This window comes from Bubalus kerabau, chromosome 1 (genome assembly GCF_029407905.1).
Source record: "Bubalus kerabau isolate K-KA32 ecotype Philippines breed swamp buffalo chromosome 1, PCC_UOA_SB_1v2, whole genome shotgun sequence".
NCBI lineage: Eukaryota > Metazoa > Chordata > Mammalia > Artiodactyla > Bovidae > Bubalus > Bubalus kerabau.
Genome location: NC_073624.1, coordinates 55043487 through 55061014, shown reverse-complemented (window position 1 = coordinate 55061014; position 17528 = coordinate 55043487). Strand labels below are relative to the sequence as shown.

Below are 17528 nucleotides of genomic sequence, written 5' to 3'. Positions count from 1 at the left end.
GAAAGGGAAAGAGATACCCATCTGAATGCAGATTTCCAAAGAAGAGCAAGGAGAGATAAGAAAGCCTTTCTCCATGATCAGTGCAAAGAAATGGAGGAAAACAATAGAATGGGAAAGACTAGAGATCTCTTCAAGAAAATTAGAGATACCAAGGGAACATTTCATGCAAAGATGGGCTCAATAAAGGACAGAAATGGTATGGACCTAACAGAAGCGGAAGATATTAAGAAGAGGTGGCAAGAATACACAGAAGAACTATTCATGACCCAATAACCACAATGGTAGGATCACTCACCTAGATCACTCACATTCACTCACTGGAATGTGAAGTCAAGTGGGCCTTAGAAAGCATCACTACGAACAAAGCTAGTGGATCTGATGGAATTCCGGTTGAACTATTTCAAATCCTAAAAGATGATGTTGTGAAAGTGTTGCACTCAATATGTCAGCAAATTTGGAAAACTCAGCAGTGGCCACAGGACTGGAAAAGGTCAGTTTTCATTCCTATCCCAAAGAAAGGCAATGCCAAAGAATGCTCAAACTACCACACAATTGCACTCATCTCACATGCTAGTAAAGTAATGCTCAAAATTCTCCAAGCCAGGCTTCAGCAATACGTGAACCATGAACTTCCAGATGTTCAAGCTGGTTTTAGAAAAGGCAGAGGAACCAGAGATCAGATAGCCAACATCTGCTGGATCATTGAAAAAGCCAGAGAGTTCCAGAAAAACATCTATTTCTACTTTATTGACTATGCCAAAGCCTTTGACTGTGTGGATCACAATAAACTGTGGAAAATTCTGAAAGACAGGGAAATACCAGACCACCTGACCTGCCTCTTGAGAAACCCGTATGCAGGTCAGGAAGCAACAGTTAGAACTGGACATGGCACAACAGACTGGTTCCAAATAGGAAAAGGAGTATGTCAAGGCTGTATATTGTCACCCTGCTTATTTAACTTATATGCAGAGTACATCATGAGAAACACTGGGATGGATGAAGCACAAGCTGGAGTCAAGATTGCCAGGAGAAATATCAATAACCTCAGATAAGCAGATTACACCACCCTTAAGGCAGAAAGTGAAGAACTAAAGAGCCTCTTGATGAAGGTGAAAGAGGAGAGTGAAATCGTTGGCTTAAAGCTCAACATTCAGAAAACTAAGATCATGGCATCTGGTCCCATCACTTCATGGGAAATAGACGGGGAAACAGTGGAAATAGTAGCAGACTTTATTTTGGGGGGCTTCAAAATCACTGCAGAGGGTGATTGCAGTCATGAAATTAAGACTCTTACTCTTTGGAAGGAATGTTATGATCAACCTAGACAGCATATTCAAAAGCAAAGACATTATTTTACCAACAAAAGTCCTCTAGTCAAAGCTATGGTTTTTCAGTAGTCATGTATGGGTGTGAGACTTGGACTATAAAGAAAGCTGAGTGCCGAAGAATTGATGCTTTTGAGCTGTGGTGTTGGAGAAGACTCTTGAGTGTCCCTTTGGACTGCAAGGAGATCCCACCAGTTAATCCTAAAGGAAACCAATCCTGAATTTTCATTGGAAGGACTGATGCTGAAGCTAAAACTCCAATACTTTGGCCACCTAATGTGAAGAGCTGACTCATTTAAAAAGCCCCTGATGCTAAGAAAGATTGAAGGCAGGAGAAGAAGGGTACGACAGAAGATGAGATGGTTGGATGGCATCTCAGATTCAATGGGCATGTGTTTGAGTAAACTCCGGGAGTTGATGATGGACAGGGAGGCCTGCATGCTGCAGTCCATGGGATCACAAAGAGTCGGACATGACTGAGTGACTGAACTGAACTGAACTGAATATCCCAAATTCTAAATTACATAAGCAAAGACTGAAAAGTTAAGAGGTACTGGGTGTAGGCATAGCTTGCTAAATTCCTTGTTTCAAATACATTTTTTCATAAATTTTCTCAACTACAAATACATATTGAAGAATTTATTTGAAACTATTAAAGGTAACCCCTAAGAAATGACAGTATTATTATCCACATGTTTCAGTGGAAGGAAAAGTTAGAGAGTTAGTATCTACCCTTAGAGAAAAGACAGATAAATGTATCATTTATCTCAAGATGGGCAAGATTTTCTTGGCATGAAAACTGTGGTTTTTGAATAAAGTCCTCTTGATCACATCCCTGTGAAAAGCCCAGTCTCTTTGGGGACTGCACAAAATGGTCTCACACATCATATGCAACAATTACAGAAGGCAGTAGGTAGTGTTTGGGTGAGAGGAGGTTCTGAAATCAAACTCTGGTTTGAAAATTTAGCTCTGCAGTGGACAAGCTGTGTGTTCTTAAAATAAAATAACATATCAAATTGCTAAGCAGAGTTAATGACACCACTAAATGGTCGATAAATGTTACCTACAATTATTATTGCTTCTATCTAATCTTTCCAGTATTGGATTAAATTGCTACCCACCAGATGTAGCTTATAGCCCCTGCTTTTATGTGAAGAATTCTCAAATATGTTGCCCAAAAAATGTAATAACACTATTCTGTTATTTTGCTATTAATACCTTATAGAATAAGAAGTTAATTTCTCCCCGAAAAACATAATCTGTGAAGCAGATGGATCATGGTAAACAATTAAATATTACTCGAATTCTTCATATATGGCCTGTTACAATGTGCATTTCTATAAAGAAAATTAGCTCATTTGTCATTGGTAAATAAGGGATGAGGTCAATATAATGCAGTCATTTGAAAATTACATTTTTTTTTCATATCTAGCTTTCCCAATGTCTTAATGTTTGAACCACTAGTAAAAGCAGCTGAATTTAACTTGCCCTAATGTAGCTTCCTGGTGGCTCAGACAGTAAAGTGGAGAAGGAAATGGCAACCCACTCCAGTATTCTTGCCTAGAGAATCCTGTAGACAGAGGAGCCTGGTGGGCTGCCATCTATGGGGTCGCACAGAGTTGGACACAACTGAAGTGACTTAGCAGCAGCAGCAGTAGATGGTAAAGAATCTGCCTGCAATGTAGGAGACCTGGGTTCAATCCCTGGGCTGAGAATATCCCCTGGAGAAGGGCATGGCAACCCACTCCAGTATTCTTGCCTGGAGAATCCCCATGAACAGAGGAACCTGCTGGGCCGCAGAGTCAGACATGACTGAGCAATTAAGCACAGCACAGTAATAGAGCTGAACACAACAAGTTACAGAGGATCCACCATCACACCCTTCTTACTCTGTCTGACCAGCAGCTCAGTCCTGCAAAGTTAATCATGCAAATCTCCCAAATCATTATACATTTGCCCTTGCCTACAAAATTTAGCAACCTCAACATTTCTTGTAATTTCTGATATTAAACTACCTTAAGATTCTTTAAAAGTCATATTTAGCAATAAAAAGGAAATGTACTGATGTGGAAGGAACTTCAAGATAGATTATTAACTGAAAAATGAAAGATGCAGACACCTTGCACAATGTGCTCTCTTTTGCATCTGAAAAGGAGAAAAAAGTTAAAAATTATGCCCTGCTTTTACATTTTTAAAAATGCTGTAAACAACACAGAAAAAGCTGTTAAAAGGGGCTACCTTGCTGGGTCTGGAAACTTGCTCTTTTTTTTAATTGGAGTATAACTACTTTACAATGTTGTATTAGTTTCTGCTGTACAACAACGTAAATCCACTATAAGTACATGTATATCCCCTCCCAGTTGAGCTGAGCAATCTGTGCTATATAGCAGCTTCTCACAGGCTAGTTATTTACACATGGTAGTATATATATTTCAGAGCTACTCTCTCAGTTTGTCCCCCCTTCCCTTCCCCCAATGGGTCCACAAGTTCATTCTCTACATCTGCATCTTTATTCCTTCCCTGAAAATAGGTTCATCTGTATCATTTTTCTAGATTCCATATGATATAGATATTGATATAGATAAATACATATGTATGTGTTAATATACAGTATTTGTTTTTCTCTTTCTGACTTACTTCATGCTGTATAACTGACTGCTGTTGCTGCTGCTGCTGCTAAGTCGCTTCAGTTATGTCTGACTCTGTGTGACCCCATAGACGGCAGCCCACCAGGCTCCCCCGTCCCTGGGATTCTCCAGGCAAGAACGCTGGAGTGGGTTGCCATTTCCTTCTCCAATGCATGAAAGTGAAAAGTGAAAGTGAAGTCGCTCAGTCGTTTCCTACTCTTAGCGACCCCATGGACTGCAGCCCACCAGGCTCCTCCATCCATGGGATTTTCCAGGCAAGAGTACTGGAGTGGGTTGCCATTGCCTTCTCCAATAACTGACTCTAGGTTCATCCATATCACTACAAATGAACCAATTTTATTCATTTTTTATAGCTGAGTATGGCACCCCACTCCAGTACTCTTGCCTGGAAAATCCCATGGACGGAGGAGGCTGGTAGGCTGCAGTCCATGGGGTCGCTGGGAGTTGGACACGACTGAGAGACTTCACTCTCACTTTTCACTTTCCTGCATTGGAGAAGGAAATGGCAACCCACTCCAGTGTTCTTGCCTGGAGAATCCCAGGGACGGGAGAGCCTGGTGGGCTGCCGTCTATGGGGTCGCACAGAGTCGGACACGACTGAAGCGACTTAGCAGCAGCAGTAGCAGCATTCCATTGTATATATAGACCACATCTTTATCCATTCATCTGTTGATGGACATATAGGTTGTTTCCAAAAGTCCTGGCTATTGTAAATAGTGCTGCGATGAACACTGAGGTACATGTGTCTGTTTGAATTATGGTTTTCTCAGGATATATGCCAAATCAATCTCACTACTGGCATATATCCTGAGATGTAGAGAAAAGAGTACATATGGTTCATGAGATGTAGAGAAAAGAGTACATATGGTTCTTTGTACTCTTCGGCCATTTAGAGAATTTCCCATACTTTGGGGATGCAATAAACAAAAATTAAAAAGTTTTTAAAATGTTGTATTTACTGCTCTGGTTCTTTAGCAGAAACTCAACATATCTTTTTAACAGCATCAGTATTTTTGTCTTGTTACTATTTCTGTAACTTTCCAAAACTGCATATGCTATGAGTGATCAGTCCAACTTTATTTTTTCCATTTTTGTATATGATTTTGCAGAACATGGGTTTTTTCAAAAAAACATAAATCGTAATAACTCTGTCAACTAGCCATAGCTCTTTCCGTCTCCCATGTTCTCCTTCTCCTTCCAGTCTCCTATCAAATCCAATCTTACATCAATCATCTCATACTGTCTACCATGTAGATAGACAGGTCTTAGAGATCTTCTAACATCTGTTACTTCCAGGAGAGACAGCGGAATGTATTTGACATTTTAAGTGACCATTTGTCATGACAAAGCAACGCTATGTCTCCAAAGGAGCAGTCAGATACCAAGCAAAGGTCTTTAGTTCTCATACACAGTGAAAATAAATTAAGGACTATTTCTTCTCAAAAAGGCTTTACAGGTGCTCAGAGGTAAAGAATCCACCTGCCAATGCAGGAGACACCAGAGATGTCAGCTCAATCCCTGGGTTGGGAAGATCCCCTGGAGGAAGAAACAGCAACTCACTCCAGTATTCTTGAGAGGAAAATCCTGCGCTGTCCATGGTATCATGAAGACTCAGACACAACTGAGTACACACACCATTTCTCAAAAAAAAAAAAAAAAAAAAGAGTTTCTTTTAAAAGCATTTGTCTGTAGAGGAAAACATAGAATTTCAACACTCAAGTGATAACAGCAAGTCATTCAATAGCAAATATCTTTCCATTTCATAGCTCATACCCCCAGGCCACCCAGCATTTCTTGGATAAACACAGTTTCACAATCTTACACAATGCATTAGTTTCAAAGAAAATGGTTTAATTTCACAAGGTACTAGCCTAGACTCAGAAGTATTAACTACCTAACAGTCTATGAAGTCTTAATCCACAGGCTGCTGTTTTTAGTAACTTATGATATAAGTTTAGTGACAGTTACTTCTTACAGAATAAAAACATGCTAAACATCAAGGATAGTATAAGCCTTCTAGCCCAATTTGATTATATCTAATAAATGATCAGTTAATCAAATAAAAGCAAGAAATCCAAATATTCTTCCTATATATTGTTTTCTTTTTTTATTTAAAACATACATCTGAATATGTCTGCATACTGTTAGCCAAACTTTTGATGTAGGGCCAAGGCCTTTTTTTTGAGAATGGGTCTAAGGGCTGATGGAGTTTCAAGTTTCCTTTCTTGCATAGGCTGCATTCATAATACACATCTACAATTACCTGCCTGCAGTTTCTGGTTTCCATTTCCTAAAGTAGAGTGGGATGCTTCCAGAATGAGCTAAATGCAAATTCATTCTAGATTTAGTAATTTCCTCTTAGATTCTTACTAATATCAATAATTGTAAGCCTAATTTAAAACTGTTTCTGAACCATTCAACTTAGTACTTGCAAAGAAACAACTCTTTTGCCCTCATGTAATATTTAATTGTTACATGATCACAATACATATACAACTGGCAGACACAGAGAAAAGACAATGGATTCTTGGCAAACATAATACTCACTGGTGAGAGAACTAGATAGATAAAATAGACACCCAGCATATAGCAATATGCTGTGGGTATCATAATGTTCTGCTAAGGAGATGGGGGAAGTTGGTGAATCTGGAGGAAGTAGAAAGTCAATTAAGTTGGGGGTTATAAGAGAATATTTACTGTCATCTGGGAGTATTTAATCTTTAAATACTTCAGTTTTGGACTAACTGTAACCCAGATGGCATGCACCAGCAGCAGTGACATGGAACTTTTACAGAAGACATAGAGTTGAAAGATAATATTCAAGATTTTCTAATCTCAAGCCTTTATGTAACAGAGAAGTACATTTTAGCTCAAAGAGTACAAGTGACTTTTCCAAATTCACTCAGCTGATTAATAGTGAAAACAAAAGTCCTCACTCCTGAGTCAACATAGTTGCTCAGTCGTGTCTGACTCTTTGCAACCCCATGAACCACATCAGGCCAGGCCTCCCTGTCCATCACCAACTCCCGGAGTTCACCCAAACTCAAGTCCATCGAGTCAGTGATGCCATCCAGCCATCTCATCCTCTGTCATCCCCTTCTCCTCCTGCCCTCAACCTTTCCCAGGATCAAGGTCTTTTCAAATGAGTCAGCTCTTCACATCAGGTGGCCAGAGTATTGGAGTTTCAGCTTCAACATCAGTCCTCCCAATGAACACCCAGGACTGATCTCCTTTAGGATGAACTGGTTGGATCTCCTTGCAGTCCAAGGGACTCTCAAGAGTCTTCTCCAACACCACAGTTCAAAAGCATCAATTCTTTTGCACTCAGCTTTCCCCATAGTCAAACTCTCACATCCATACATGACCACTGGGAAAACCATAGCCTTGACTAGATGGACCTTTGTTGACAAAGTAACGTTTCTGCTTTTTAATATGCTGTCTAGGTTGGTCATAACTTTCCTTCCAAGGAGCAAGCATCTTTTAATTTCATGGCTGCAATCACCATCTGCACTGATATTGGAGCCCCAAAAAATAAAGTCTGCCACTGTTGCCCCATCTATTTGCCATGAAGTGATGGGACTGGATGTCATGATCTTAGTTTTCTGAATGTTTAGCTTTCAGCCAACTTTTTCACTCTACTTTTTCACTGTCATCAAGAGGCTCTTTAGTTCTTTTTCACTTTCTGCCAGAAGGGTGATATCATCTGCATATCTGAGGTTATTGATATTTCTCCCGGCAATCTTGATTCCAGCTTGTGCTTCATCCAGCCCAGCGTTTCTCATGATGTACTCTGCATAGAAGTTAAATAAGCAGGGTGACAGTATACAGCCTTAATGTACTTCTTTTCCTATTTGGAACCAGTCTGTTGTTCCATGTCTAGTTCTGACTGTTGCTTCCTGACCAGCATACGGGTTTCTCAAGAGGCAGGTCAGGTGGTCTAGTATTCCCATCTCTTTCAGAATTTTCCACAGTTTCTTGTGATCCAGTCAAAGGCTTTGGCATAGTCACTAAAGCAGAAATAGATGTTTTTCTGGAACTCTCTTGCTTTTTCGATGATCCAGCAGATGTTGGCAATTTGATCTCTGGTTCCTCTGCCTTTTCTAAAACCAGCTTGAACATCTGGAAGTTCACGGTTCACATATTGCTGAAGCTGGGCTTGGAGAATTTTGAGCATTACTTTACTAGCGTGTTAGATGAGTGCAATTGTTGTACCACAGTTCCAGCACATCCTTCTACGTTATAATTTCTATCAGCAGACAGCTCCAACTTCCACCAGGCACTGGTAACAACAGCTAGAAATAGTCACTGCCTTCCAGCCTCATTATCTTAACTCCCTCATGCCTCAAGTTGTAGAGCCTAAATCCTCCCCACTTCTCAGCATATTGCCCCTTTACTAAATTATTTTCTGTGAGATGCCCACTTCTTAAAATATCCTGATGTTTTATTTGTTTATGTATTGACTGAGAGATCCTAGTTCCCCAACCAGGGACTGAACCCAAGCCTCCTGCATTGAGAGGTCAGAGTCTCAACCACTGGACCACAAGGGAAGTTCCTGTGAGACTCTTGTAACTGTGCCAAATATTTCTTTCTGGATCCTAGTTATAGGACCAGTTATCACTATATGATTCTCCGATCATATTTTCCCTGCCTTGAAAACACTAAATCTTCACTTTTCAAAATTTACACCAGCACTTTAAGGGCAACTAATGGAATATCTTGATTTTATCTTGTGTTTTCAGACATTTCTTTAGGAAGTGCTGTAGCCTGGATTTCTTTGGGTTTATTTACTTGGGATTCTCTCAGCTTCTTGAACATGCGGGTTTATGTCTTTCACCAAATTTGGGGAATTTCCAGTCATTATCTCTTCAAATAGTTCTCTGTGTTACTCTGTCTCCTCTCCTTCAGGGACTTCAACCACCCTTGGTTATCATCGTGTGTGTCCCCCAGGGGTTTGTTGGGGTTTTTCAGTCCATTTTCTCTCCCTTGTTCAGACTGGGGAAATTCCGTTGAACTGTCTGAATACTTCGATTTTTAAAAAGAGAGAGATGTGAAAAAATCTTATTAGAAATATATGTCTGAGGCATTTCCCTGAAAATTCATAACATACTTTTCTTCCAGAGCTCTATATACAACTGCTGCTGCTGCTGCTGCTAAGTCGCTTCAGTCATGTCCGACTCTATGCGACCCCATATATACAACTAGATTCTTATTTTCCTGTTATGATTTAACTGTTACTTGTGCAGGAAGTAGCTCCAATTTTATTTCCTTTATTTATCTTTTCACAATCTGTACTGATGTTGTTTATAGGTTTTTAGTGGTTTCTTTTCTGCTTCCTTCCCTGGGGAGCCAGCTTTCAAGGACAGGGACCATACCTTGTTCACTACTGGTTTGCACAGAGTTGCTGCTGCTGCTGCTGCTAAGTCGCTTCAGTCATGTCTGACTCTGTGCGACCCCATAGACGGCAGCCCACCAGGCTCCCCCATCCCTGGGATTCTCCAGGCAAGAACACTGGAGTGGGTTGCCATGTCCTTCTCCAATGCATGAAAGTGAAAAGTGAAAGTGAAGTCGATCAGCCGTGTCCGACTCCCAGCGACCCCATGGACTGCAGCCCACCAGGCTCCTCCATCCATGGGATTTTCCAGGCAAGAGTACTGGAGTGGGGTGCCATTGCCTTCTCCATGCACAGAGTTGGCTGTCTGCAAATATCATTATGAACAAAAAGTGAATAAATAGATCTACTACCCCTTATATATCCAAGGAGAAACAACTAGCAGGTCCACATATTTTAGTGATGGGGCTGAAGTTGGACCAAGAAAAAGATAACACCTAAGTTCACAACCTGAGAATTTTAACCTCCTGGGGTGTGTAACCTCCAAAAAGGGGAGCCCACTTGTGGCCCCTTCTTACCCAGATATGCCTAGAAGTCTTAGTAAAATCAAATTTAACTGGTATCCAAAAATTGTTCAGACTAAAAGATTAATACAAATCTTTAATTCCAGTCTGTTGAGGAAAGACGGAAGAAGGTTTAAATTCATTGCTGTTGTCGTGTCCGACTCTTTGCAACCCCATGGACTGTAGCACACCAGGCTTCCCTTCACTATCTCTTAGAGTTTGCTCAAGAGATAACTCCTGTCCATTGAGTCAGTGATGCTAACTAACCATCTCATACAACAAATTCCTTAAAAGCCTTTTTGCCTGACTTCCTGCCCCATCTTCTCCCCTTCCCTCCCTGCTTCTCCTTACTCTCTCCCTTTCCTGATCTCTCCTATATTGCAACACAGTCCTCCATTTCTCCCCACAACAAGCCCCCAGAGCCTTCCTCCGCACCAGCTGGCACGATAGGCTCCCTCGTGCTTTCTTCTCTGCCCTCCTTGACATTGTCATTTTTCTTCTTCTCTTGCTCTGCATACATTTTGGATTTGTTTTTTTTTTTTTTGGTCTGGTTCTTTGCTCTCCCATCACCCTGCTCTGATATACAAGGCCAAGAAGCTCCCTGGAGAGGGCAGAATCTTCCTTGCTGGTCAGTTTGAAGAGGAGACCAAGTGGGCGGAGGCACAAGAAAGGATGCTCACTCTGGAAGGAAGGGGAGGGAGAAGAATGCCATGCAAAAGAGAGGTGACAAAAAGCAAAAACAAGTCCCTTCCCCACATCACAATGACATTCGGACAGACAAGGACAAGAAGCCATCATAACTGTACCTGTTGGTTCATTTCACAGCTTTCTCTCCCCTCCCTAGCCGCTCCCCTGTCCTCCATGCGTTTCTCCCTCTCCGTTATTTTGTCCTACAAGGTTTCAATCAGGGTTTTCCAGCCTATGAATGATAAGAACTATGCACTGTGGGCTCAGAACAGAAACTGCCATTTTATTTCCTCACTCTGAAGAAAGCACACTCCAGTAAGAAACTTAAAACACAGCCTAGAAGTATTTATCTCACTGTTGAAGGTAATGGTTTAAAAAAGCTTAAATGAGGGCTTCCCTCAGTGGCCCAGTGGTTAAGAATCTGCCTTAGCTGGGGACATGGGTTCACATCCCACATGCCACGGAGCAGCTAAGCTTGTGCACCACAACCACTGAGCCTGTGCTCTAGAGCCTGGGAGCACAGCCCCTGAGCCCAAGTGCAACAACTGCTCACCCTAGAGTCAGTGCTCTGCAACAAGTCACCACAATGAGAAACCTGGGCAACTAGAGAGAAGTCCCCATTCGCTGCAACTAGAGAAAGCCCACAAGTAGCAATGAAGACCCACTGCAGCCAAAAGATGCATAAACAAACTGGCTTCAAGCTATGAAAAAGCAGCAGCAGAGGTTAGGATCCTAGGCTCTGGAGAGTGACTGAGCTATTTCAGCCCCACCACTTAGCAGTGGCCTAAGCCCCTATCCAGACGCTGAGCATCCCTGATGCCAGCTACTCTGTCAGGAAATGCAAAGGATAATAAGCTGCCCCAGAGGGGTTCTCTGAGGGTGAAATGAATACTTCAGGTGAAGTGTTAAATCAATACCTGGCAGATAGTCAAGTTCAACGAACTTTAGCTGTTGTCATGGCTGTTGTTGAATCACACATAGGCTGACTGATCTTATCCCAGAAAACAGGGAAGTGTGGGTTTATGAAAGACAAACAGGCCAAAAAGGGTTGGGACCAACATTTGCGTATCTATCTAACCAAGGGCCTTATCGGATACCCCTCAACATGTCCTAACTGGCTTTCATTCAGTCTTCGCTCTGGTTTACATGTGAAGGACAGCAACGTGCAACTTTTCACTCACTTTTCATGATTTCTGCAAGGAATCATGCAGAATGTAGGGCCCACAAGACACCGTGAGTTTCCCCTGGGGCACAAAGGTACAAATAAGCGCTTTGCACACTGAGAGATTACAGGAGCCCACCTTCCAGAGGGGCTGGGCCAATGGTCCCAATGGCCGGGGCACTCATAGAAGATTCCAGTCCTTTTGTTCTCTCAGACTTCCACAGAATTTAAGTGATGGGAGGTGGGGGCGGGAGGGAGGGGCCAGAGAGGGAGGGTGGCCAGCACAAAGCCTAGAAGTCACCGTGAGTAAAGGCGACTTGCTATATTAATCCGTGTGATTAATCCAGCATGCTAAGGAAGAGTCTTTACAGAATCGAAACTTGTGTGGTTTTGATCCAGGGAGATTAGAAAACACTGTTGCTTTTACTTGCCAGTGCCTCCTTGGCTTTGTGCTAGAGCTGTGTTCTTCCAAGTCCAGTAGGAACAAAGGAGGAAGCATTTCTGTACGCAAGGGGAGCATGGGCACGTTGGCAAACGTCCTTCTTCCCCTCCCCTTCTGGGAGACCCTTCCTGAATTTCCCAAGAACTAAGCCCAGGGTTTGTGTTTGCATCATTTCCCTCCAAAAGCCAAACGACTGAAAATTCCACCCATCCTCCACCCAGTCTGCACTGTCAACCCATGAAAAGTGGTTTTCACCCAGGCCTGGGTGGATGGCAGATCCCACCCCAAGCTCTCTGCAAGAGAATGGCGGCGAGAATGGCGCAGAAGCTTTCACGGTTCCAGTGGGAATCGTGGCTTCTTCAGGAGGGGAAGTAGCCTGAAAGCGTCCTGTCAGAATCTGAGAGTTTTCTCACACGTTTTAGTGTGAGAAGAACAGGAGCCTTTGGAAATGGCAGAGAAAGAGCAAGAAAGCCTCCAGAAAATGCAAACTTACCTGGGCGAGGCCTAGTCAGGCTTCATCCACCTCTGGTGGGCTATGAGGTAATTCTGAAGATGTGAGCTACATCTGAGCAAACAATGACATTTTGAAGCCATTTCATCTCTCCTAATTATACTTGGGAAAGTGAACATGAAAATGGCTCAGTTGTGTCTGACTCTTTGCAACCCCATGGACTACACAGTCCATGGAATTCTCCAGGCCAGAATACTGGAGTGGGTAGCCTTTCCCTTCTCTAGGGGATCTTTCCAACACAGAGATCAAACCCAGGCCTCCTGCATTGCAGGCGGATTCTCTACTGACTAAGCTATCAGGGAAGCCCAATTATACTTGGGAGGAACAAACATAAGTCTTGTCCGAGAAGCCTCCAGGGTCTATGCTACAGGGGTCTCCAACCTTGGGAAGACTTTTCCAGCCAGTGGATTGTGCTGAAGCTACCCTCAGTGCCAGCAGAAAGGTGGTGAGAGGTAGCAGTCACAGGAAGCTTCCCAGGGCATGTTTAGGGACTGAGAAGCACTTCACTCTCAGTTCTAGAAAAAGAGAGAACCATGGTTTGCCAGTGAAGTGAGATGAGTGAGGAGAACAAGACCCCAGCTCTCCCTCTCCCCTTCCTGACCCTTCTTATAGTTCTCCAGGCCATGATCCCTAAGCTACTGCCAAGACTGAGGCCAGCAGGAGAGCTTGCAGCTGAATGCCAAGGTCACCCAGCTACTATTAGTCAGTGTGTGAAAGTGAATGTGTTAGTCACTCAGTCGTGTCCTACTCTTTGCAACCCCATGGACATAGCCCACCAGGCTCCTCTGTCCATGGGATTCTTTAGGCAAGAATACTGGAATGGGCTGCCATTTCCTTATCCTGACCCAAGAATTGAACGCAGGTCTCCTGCATTGCAGGGAAGATTTTTTACCATCTGAGCCACCAGGGCTCATAAAAAAGCTGAAAGTTTATGAGGCCTCACCATCAGAAATAATTTTACACCCCCCTGACTTTTCTCACTGTTGTTCCCCTGTTCCCAGCATGGTGCTTGGTGCAGAGTCAGCATTTAATAAATATTTGAACTGTGTCATAGAACTCATACCAGCCAGCTCTCTTGCCCTTTGATAAATTCCTAATCTCTCTACTAAATTATAAGATCTTCAAGGATAATCACATTGACAAATTTATCCATGTGTCACCCTCCCCCCCCCACCAACACCTAGCAGAACATCCAGAACATGGTAGGTTTTTAGTAAGTGGTGGTTGACTCTGCGGTCTGTGGCACAATCTGCTTACATGCAGTCTTGTCATAGGGATCTCTGGACAACACGACTTGTGTTTGCACGTGTGTGTGTGTGTGTGTATGTGCATGGACAGACACATACTCTTGTCTGCATTTACATCTGTATTGGTGTACATGTGGTGTTAAGATGGTAAAGATGGTAAAGAATCTGCCTGGATTGCAGGAGACCTGGGTTCAATCCCTGGTGCGGGAAGATCTCATGGAGAAGGGAATGGCTACCCACTCCAGTATTCCTGGAGGAGAGGGGAATCTGGTGGGCTATAATCCATCAGATCATGTACATATCTTGCTCTGAAAGGAGCAGCACAAGGAAAGTGAGAAGTGGGAGGCCATAAGTTTTGGCTAGTTATCAACCCTACTGTCTGCAATTTTTTTTTAATATATATTTCTATAACATTCTGCTGACTGACCCTCTGGGTTCTTATCGGTTGGTTAAAAATATTCAAAAACAAATAATAGATCATCCAGTCTCCTTCTCCTCTTGCAGGAGACTGATCCAGAGAGGTTAAACAGCTTGCCCAAGGTCACACAGCAGATGATGGAGCCAGGGCCTCACATCCTCTCATCTCCTTGAGTCCCAGCAGCCTAGTTTGAGCTATATGACTCTTGAAAACCTACTTTTGCTAAAGTTACCAAATGGTCCTAGTTGTCAAATTAAATGAGCATCCCTAGTACTTTTCTTTTTTGTCTTTCTTTACTATTTTATGCCAACTAGACTCTCCCTCCAGTTGAAACCCATAACCTCCTTTGAAGGAGGACTTTAAAGGACTCCATGCTAACAGTCATGCTAATGGTCATCAGCCATTCAATGGGGAACAAGCACATTCCAACAACTTTATTTTGTGACCCTTATCCCCCACAATGAACTCTAGGAGTCAGATATATGATTGTCCTCATTTTTTAAAATTTATTTGGCTGTGCTGGGTCTTAGTTGCAGAACATGGGATCTACTTCCCTGACCAGGGATTGAACCTGGCCCCCTTGCATTAACAGAGCAGAGTCTTAACCACTGGACCACCAGGAAAGTCCTATGATTGTCCCTATTTTAACTTAGGAATACTAGAGGAAGTGAGGATGAGGAACTTGGCCAAGGTCACACAATTCATCTATGGTTAACTTGAAATTTAAACTCAAAAGTCATCCTGTGGATTGGGTACTTCCCACCACAATTGGGAAGTACCAAGGAAAATAAGAAGTGAGAGACCATAAGTTTTGGCTAGTTACCAACCCTACTATCTGCAATTTATTTTAATATATGTTTCTATAAGATTCTGCTGACTGACCCTCTGGGTTCTCATCGGTTGATTGAAAATATTCAAAAACAGAGAATAGATCATCTGGTCTCCTCCTCCTCAATTGTCAGCTCCTGCCTCTTTCTCACCTTTCTTGGTTACATTGGCCTTCTCAGTTTCCCCCTCCTTTCATGTCCCTGAAATATTATCCCTCTGAGTTCCAGTCTCAGCTCTCATTTCTTTTCCCCACTTTTGATCATCTCATCCACTCTCAAGACTTTCTTACAACCCCTGTATGACTCCATAACCTTTTCCTCAAGCTCAGACCTCTATTCCAGGTCACAAACAAATAAAAGTTCTATATACAGGTCTACTTCAATATCTGTATCTGCTAAGGTCCATTGCACAGAATGGTCTCCTTTCCTAACCTCTGCTCAGTTCAGTTCAGTCGCTCAGTCATGTCAGACTCTTTGCGACCCCATGGACTGCAGCACGCCAGGCCTCCCTGTCCATCACCAACTCCTGGAGTTTACTTCTGCTCAGCTGATAAGAAATTTGGTTTAGCTTTATTATATTCCAGTGTCTTTTCTTCTCATGCTACTTGGGTTTGGTTTATTTAAGGCAAAAATAGCAAACTAATCCCTCCTTGTTATTTTAACTAAAGGTATATTTGTTACTTCTAACCAAAGGGTTAACACACGCTGCAAGAGGAACACTCCACCTGTCAGCTGAGGCAAGGTCCCAGTTGCTCAGGAGGCCAGTCGAGACTCCAAAAACTCCTTCTTCATCACTATCATCATCCTGGGCCTGGCATCTGATCTCATGATCATGGTCAGAATTGAAAAATCAAAGGCTGATTTTGATTTTGGCTACCGTCCATGGGGTCGCATAGAATTGGACACAACTGAAGCAACTTAGCAAACACGTAAAATAGACAACTAATGAGAGCATACTGTATAGCCCAGGGAACTCTACTCAGTGCTCTGTGGTGACCTAAATAGGAAGTAAATCCAAAACACAGAGGACATATGTATACATATAACTGATTCACTTTACTGTACAGTAGAAATTGTACAATACAATGCAACATTGTAAAGCAACTCTACTCCAATAAAAATTAATTTAAAAAATTTCCAGATGATTTGTATATACAATAAAGACATAAAACATATTTTTATCTAAAGAATAAAATATCGTTCCCATGGTATAGGAGGCTGATCATGACCCATCATCTATTTATCCCTTTCCCAACCCCTGATCTCACAGGGCTCTTTCTGTGATCTATTTGACAAATTAAGGAACCTGAGGCATCAAAAATCTAAAGAGGCAATTCCCCGTTGTCTCCATCCTGGCCACCCTAGAGCCTAGCACAGTCCCTACCTCATAAGAACACATGCTGAGTCAAACTGAACTGGATCAATGAACCCTTTAAAACATAGATTTCTGAAATAATACAGTACTACATTCATATTGCATCTTTCATCCAGGTATGGTCTAACCGGAACAAGAAACAATGCATGGAGAACAGACAGTCAGTGTCATGAGCTAGATGCATCTTACTGCTTCAGACATGGAAGATGTCATCATGGGGCAGGGGAGGTGGGGAGGTGGGGACATGGTCCTGCCTGTGAAATCCTTGCTGCTCTCAGTTAATTTACTGCCTGAAGTCAAACCCGTGCTCTATATATTAAAGCACAACCCCCACCTTTCTTTTGTTTAAGAAGAGCAAACTTTCACCACAAAGATACAAGAACAACAAATATTGATCTTCTTGACGGATGGTACACCTCACACCACAGGCCACTCAAGCATCTGCTCGTTACCACCCAGCCCTCCCCTTTGTGGAGAAATCGTGCCAAGTGGCCTCCTGTGTTGAGCGACTGCAGATCGCAAATATTTAAAAGAAATAAATTTCTCTGAATGAAAGCACCTTTCTTTGTTCTTCAACCCCCTCTCCTCCTAAGTCATGTTGATTCTGGGGCTCTGCATACTGCCAGCACCTGGACTTTCAATTGTTTGCTTGCCAAGATCGCTGTGGTTTCCTTGCTTAGTTTTAGGAACCATTATAAGTACAGTAGCCAATGAAGGTGTGTTTTCTTTCTCTCCTGGCAATCTGTAGGGGAAGCATGGGCTTCAGGACACCTAGCAGCAACTGTTATTAGAGTGCAAGGGAAGAGGGGTACAAAAATTGGAACTCCTCTGTCGGAGCACTTGTCTCCTAGGAGGATGAGAAATGGACCACCATTGCAGATCAAAAGGAAAGGACTGGATTTCCTCAATAGCCTTAGTATTTGGCAGAGAAATTTTTAAACCTGGTTTTTCTGAAATCCAAAACCATTCTTTTTTTTTTTAATTAATTAATTTA

General features: G+C 42.5%; 1 protein-coding gene and 1 non-coding gene across 2 annotated transcripts in view; both read right to left on the bottom strand.

Moving 5' to 3' along the window:
• C1H12orf42 (chromosome 1 C12orf42 homolog) overlaps positions 1-17528 on the bottom strand; it is an 87172-nt gene that overhangs the window by 55673 nt on the left and 13971 nt on the right.
• On the bottom strand, positions 14883-14955 carry TRNAN-GUU (transfer RNA asparagine (anticodon GUU)). The gene has a single exon. It is a non-coding gene; the product is annotated as a tRNA-Asn (tRNA).